Genomic DNA, 6,759 nt, shown 5'->3' with positions numbered 1-6,759 from the left:
AGAGCGGTGAAAAGTTTAATAGGAAGATTTTGGAAATGATAGCTAAGAGACGTATAGAAGAACAGATAAGTAGTGCTTCATGTATGCCTGTCTGACTGATAAACAACACACATCTAAGTGAGACTCCAGGGAACCAAGCCTGAAGAGCCATGCAAACATGCTTTTTGCCTTTGAATATATTCTTCACACTTAGGATAGCTAAAGCTAAAAAGACTTACAATGTCAAGTGTTGACAAGTTGCAGAGCAACTGAAACCCTCATGTAGTATTGGTGGGAATTTAAAATCGTGCAGCCACTTTGAATATTATGTTGGCAGTTTCTTAAAAAGTCAAAAATAAACTTACCATATGACCCAATGATTCTATTACCCGAGAGATATAAAAGCATGTCTCCACTAATCAAACTTATGCAGATGTTTACCAGAGCATTATTCGTAATAATCCCAAACTGAAAAGAACACAGGTTTATGAATTAGTGAATGGATAATAAACAAAATGTAAATCTCTACAATGAACTGCTGCTCAGCAGTAGAGTAAGAACAAGCTATTGAAACACTAAAAAAATTAGAAAAAAGTAAGAAACATCATGCCAGGTGAAAGAAGGCAGGTACAAAAGCCTACATTCTCTGTGATTCCATTTATATAATGTTCCAGAATAGGTAAAGCTATAATGACTCAAAGCAGACCGGTGGTTCCAAGCTGAATGCTGGTGACCTGTATTGATTGCCACGTGGTATCAGGGAACTTTTATGGATGACGGAAATGTGATTAAACTTGATAATAATGGTAGTTGCATGACTACATGCATTTACCAAGTCTTCAAACTATGCACTTAAAATGGGTAGGTTTTATTGCGTGAAAATTATCTCTCTATAAGCTTTTTAAAAAATGGATTAAAGAGCTTTTTCTTATTTCCTAATAATCTCTGTAAGTGAATTGCGATGTCTAGAGGTCTCTAATTTTTTTATTTTAAAGTCTTAATTTATTATTTCTAAATTGCTACTTATTATTAGTCATTCAGTTCTTTCTGTTTTCTCCTTATTCATCTCAAAATCTGCTTCAGTCTCTAGGAAAACCATAAAAATGCTTGTATAGAGCTACATAAATAAAATTAAAATCTGAGATCCAGATTCATTTATATTATATATTTATAATGTATATTATAAATTTAATTTATTAAAGAATTATTGATGACATAATCTGCTTATAATCTATGATTTTTTATACTTTTTCTTCTGTATTTTTCAAGCATTCTCTACCTTATACGATATACTAGTGAGAAAATATCCTATGTTTGCATTGAAATATATTTTTTTTGGTCATTATGGCATTTAGACAGCCATTTTAAATTTAATTATTTTTAATTCCCAGTGGACTACCAATGGGAATTCAGAAAATGATGATAATTTGTAACCACATTAAAACTAAGTCTAACAGTCAACATATTGCCAGATCGTAGGGACCATTTCTATGAATTAAAAATGTATGAAACATAAGCAATAATTAGAATGTGAAAGAGAGATTGCATATGATTTCCACCTAAGGTAAAGTAAATATTCTTTCCTGAAGAATAAAGAATATCAAATTTCTCACATAACATCTTTGCCCGTGAATCAGAAAGTCGGGCCTTTTCAGCCTCAAACAGGAAATCCATTTCTCTACTGCAATAACTTAGTATTTTGAAGTAGTGAGACACGGCCCTTTATTTACTACAAAATTTGTATTAGTCAAGTAGCTTCAGAGATTGCAACCCTCAGAAACAATGAGTTAGACCAAGCAAGTGAGACACTGAGGCGCTTTGATGTTTTGTGTATTGTTCTAAGGAGGGAAATACCACAAAGCATCCTGCGTCAAATACTTTTATATATTCTATCAATGGCTTATGTTTTCCAAAAAAGAAGAAGTAAAAATATTTTTACAATATATCACTAATTAGGTAAAGGGAAAGCCAAGCTACAAAACCTGACTGCCGTCAAACCCTAAATCCATCTCATTTCAAAGACTTGGAGAGAATCATATAACACATACAAAAAAATGGGATTTCACAAATAAACCAAGCTTTGAAAAAATAAGAACATGAAGTCATTACAAGATAAAAGATTAAAGAAAAACAAAAATATTAAGGGAGCTGAATAACAAACCTTGACCAGAAAATCCATCACCTGAATATAAAAGCTGCCATTAGAAGACAGAATATGAAATTCAGAATCTTGAATCAGGGATAAAAAGGTCAAATTTGAGAAGCTGTCTTATGATTCAAGGGAAAACAACAAAAAAGGGGAGGGAAAGTTAAAGATGATAGTAATAGGAAGATAATGAATAAAAATCCAATTTCTGAATTATGATTCCTTGAGAAACACATCAAAACAGTTGGAATAGAAGCAGAAACACTAATATATAACTTGAGTTGAAAACATAACTGAGAATCCAGATAGTAAAAGAAAAGAAAATGTTCTGAATTCCATGCATATCTGGAAAAAAATTGTGAAAAATATAAAATATCCCAAACACATCTTTAAAAATAATGAAACAACAATAAGATATCACCACACACATATCAGAACAGTGAAAATGCAAAAGGAGAAAAAAGCCCTGATAATACCAAAACGGATAAAAATTCTGAGCAAAAAGCACGTTCACTCATTGCTGACAGAAAAGCAAAATGGCATTGCTTGTTTGGAAGACAGTTTGGCATTTTCTTACAAAGCTAAACATAGTCTTAACATACAATCCAGCAACTGCACCCTAAGTATTTACTCAATGGATTTGAAAACATTATGTCCATACAAAAACCCGCACATAATGTATACAGCAGCTTCATTCATGACGAAACACTGCAGGAGACCAAGACGTCATTCAGTAGGTAAATATGTAAACGAACATTATGTAGCACATCCATGCAATGGAATGGTGATAACCACAGTTCCACTAGTGTGGTTATCTAGCTCATCTAAGAGAAAACACTGGAATTCAGCAGAGCGGCAACAAGTAACACCTAAGGCAAGGAAGGCGTGAAACAGCCTGGTAGCCAGGACTGACCAGAAGCCTGGAGTGGCTTCCCTGTGTGGGGAGTAAGTGAGAGACCCCAGGATGTCAAGTTCAAATCATGGACTCCTGCCATCCTGGCCCACAAAGAGCCCCTCAACTCTTGCAGGCCCTGAGACTAACACAGGGAATTACCTAGAGACCCTGCAACAGCACTGCTTCAGAGACGGGGCTCACCCTGGATCCCCCAAGCCCCTGGAATCCTAAGTAGCTATAGCATGGTGCCATTTTAAAAGCCCAGGAGGGGGACGGAGCAAGATGGCCAAATGGGAATAGCTCTGGAGTGCAGTTCCCAGTGAGAAATGCGCAGGAGGTGAGTTATCTCTGCTTTTCCAAACCAGGTACCAGGTGCCTCTCAATGGGACTGGTGGCACCGTGGGTGTAGCCCAGGAAGGGCGAGCCAAGGCAGGGTGGGACACTGGCTCGCCCAGGAAGTGCACGCCCCAGAGGAGCCTCTCCCACCCAGTGGAGGGCATCAGGGGCTTTTCCATCCACCCATCACTCTAGTTCAGATACTGCGCTCCAACCGCAGTTTTTACAGCCCGCAGACCAGGAGATTCCCTGGCCGAAAAGCGCCCCGAGTCTCCAGCAGGGCTGTTTCAGCCGGGCCGTGGGTTTCCACACAAAAACTCACTCAAATCTGGGCAGCCATTTCAACTGGCGCCTGGAACGCCTGGGCGACAGAGCTGCCCATTCAACTTAAAAAGAGAGAGGGTAGGCCGGGCGCGGTGGCTCACGCCTGTAATCCCAGCACTTTGGGAGGCCGAGGCGGGTGGATCACAAGGTCAAGAGATCGAGGCCATCCTGGTCAACATGGTGTACTCCCATCTCTACTAAAAATACAAAAATTAGCTGGGCATGGTGGCGCGTGCCTGTAATCCCAGCTACTCAGGAGGCTGAGGCAGGAGAATTGCCTGAACCCAGGAGGCAGAGGTTGCAGTGAGCTGAGATTGCACCATTGCACTCCAGCCTGGGTAACAAGAGCGAAACTCCGTCTCAAAAAAAAAAAAAAAAGAGGGGGTGAAAGGTGAAAGCAGAGCCAGCTGATCTGGTTAGGTGGATCCCACCCCACAAAGACAAGCAATCTGAAAGGCTCTGACTTGAGAATTTTGCAACAAGCACAGCTGGACCTGGGACGGTGGGCTCTGTGCGGGGAAGGGCGCCCGCCGTGACCAAGGTGGGGTCGTCTGCCATAACCGAGGCAGAATCTGAAGCTAGCATTACTCCGTTACCAAAACCAAGATACGACAGAGAGGAAATCACAGGCCCATATCCATGATGAACACGAATGCAAAAACCCTACACAAGCTGCTAGCAAACTGAGTCTAACAGCATATCGAAAAGATAATAGACCATGAGCAAGTGGGATTTTATTCCCAGGATAAGAGATGTTTTAACACATGCAAATCAACAAACGTGATAAATCACATCAACAGAACGAAAGACAAAAACTGTATGATTATCTCAATAAACACAGAAAATGCATTTGGTGAAATTCAACATCTTTTCAACTGTCAACAAACTAGGTATAGCACGAATTTATTTTAATATAATGAAGGCTTTATATGACAAATTGACTAGCTTCATACTGAATGGGGAAAAGCTGAAAGCCTTTCCTCTAAGAACAGTAATAAGACAAGGATGCCCACTTTCACCACTCCTACTCAGCATGGTACTGAAAGTCCTAGATAGAGCAGTTATGCCACAGAACGAGAAAATAAGGCCTCCAAATTGGAAAAGAGAAAGTCAAATTATCCTTCTTTGCAGATAACATGATTTTGTATTATATGTATAAAAACCTAGTCTCCACTAAAATCTCTTTGATCTGATAAGTTCAATGAAATGGCAGGATACAATGATCAACATTAAAAAAATCAGTAACATTTTTATACACAAATAATGAACTAGCTCAGAAAAAAATCAAGAAGGCAATCCCATTTAAAATAAGTACCAAAAGGCCGGGTGCCATGGCTCACGCCTGTAATCCCAGCACTTTGGGGAGGCCGAGGCAGGTGGATCATGAGGTCAAGAGATCAAGACCATTCTGGTCAACATGGTGAAACCCCATCTCTACTAAAAATACAAAAATTAGCTGGGTATGGTGGCGCGTGCCTGTAATCCCAGCTACTCAAGAGGCTGAGGCAGGGGAATTGCTTGAACCCAGGAAGCAAAGGTTGCGGTGAGCCAAGATCACACCATTGCACTCCAGTGTGGGTAACAAGAGTGAAACTCCATCTCAAGAAATAATAATAATAATAACTACCAAAAAACCCACCTCTAAATAAATTTGACTAAGGAGGTTAAAAACCTCTACAAAAAAGCTACAAAATACTGATGAAAAGAAAAAGACATAGCAAATGGAGAGACAATTTATGTTTATGAATGAGAAGAATTATTGTTAAAATAATTATACTATACAAAACAATCTACAGATTCAATGCAATATCTATTAAAATACCAATATCATTTTTCATAGAAATAGAAAAAAAATCCTAAAATTCATATGGAACCAACAAATAGCTCAAACCTGGACAATATAAACAAAGCTGGAAACATCACACTACCTGACTTCAAAATATATTACAAGGCTTTAGTAAGCAAAACTGTATGGTACTGGTATGAAAACATATGGAGGAATGGAACAGGATAGAAAACCTAGAAATAAATTCACACATTTACAGCCAACTGATTTTTGATGAAAGTGCCAAGAGCATACATTTGGGGAAAGGACACCCTCTTCAATAAATAGTGCTGGAAAAATTGGATGTCCACATGTAGAAGAATGAAACTTGACCCTTGTCTCTCAGCACATACAAAAATCAACTAAGTATGGATTAAGATTTAAACATAAGACCAGAAACTATAATTACTGCTAGAAAAAAATAGAGTAAACTCTTTATGACATTGGTCTAGACAAAGATTTTATGGCTAGCACAAGCACAGGGAACAAAAACAAAAGTATGCAAATGAGATTATATTAAACTAAAAAGCTTCCACACAGCAAAGGAAACAATCAACAGCATGAAGAGACAATTTGTTGGTGGAAGAAAATATCTGCAAACTATTCTTCTGACAGGGACTAATATTGAGAATGCATATGGAACTCAACTCAGCAGTAAAAATACAAATAATCATCCTATTAAGAAGTAGGCAAAGGACAGGAGTGGACACTTTTTCAAAAGAAGACATACAAATGGCCAATATGTTTATTAAAAAATGTATACAACATCACTAATTAGGGAACTGCAAATTCAAAACCACACTGGGATTCCATCTTACCTTAGTTAGAATGAGTATTATTTTAAAAATAACAGATGTTGGTAAGGATGTGGAGAAAGGGATGTCTTATACACCGTTGGTAGGAATGTGAATTAGTATAACAACCATGGAAGAGAGTATACAGATTTCTCAAAAAAACTAAAAATAGAACTGCCATACAATCCAGGAATACCACCAGTGGGTATTTATCCAAAGGGAAAAAGTCAGTATATTAAAGGGATATCTGCACCCCCATGATCATTGCAGCACTATTCTCAAAAGCAAAGATATGAAATCAACCTAAGTGTATATCAATGAAAGAATGGAATAAATTAAATCTGGCATATCTATCTATACACAATGAAATACTGTTTGGCCAAAGAAGAGATGAAATCATATCATTTTCAGCAACACAGATGGACTGGAGGTCACTACGTTAACTGTAATGAGCCAGGCA

The sequence above is a fragment of the Callithrix jacchus genome, chromosome 11 (assembly GCF_049354715.1).
Source record: "Callithrix jacchus isolate 240 chromosome 11, calJac240_pri, whole genome shotgun sequence".
NCBI lineage: Eukaryota > Metazoa > Chordata > Mammalia > Primates > Cebidae > Callithrix > Callithrix jacchus.
The sequence above is the reverse complement of the archived record's forward strand: the minus strand, read 5'-3'. Positions refer to the sequence as shown.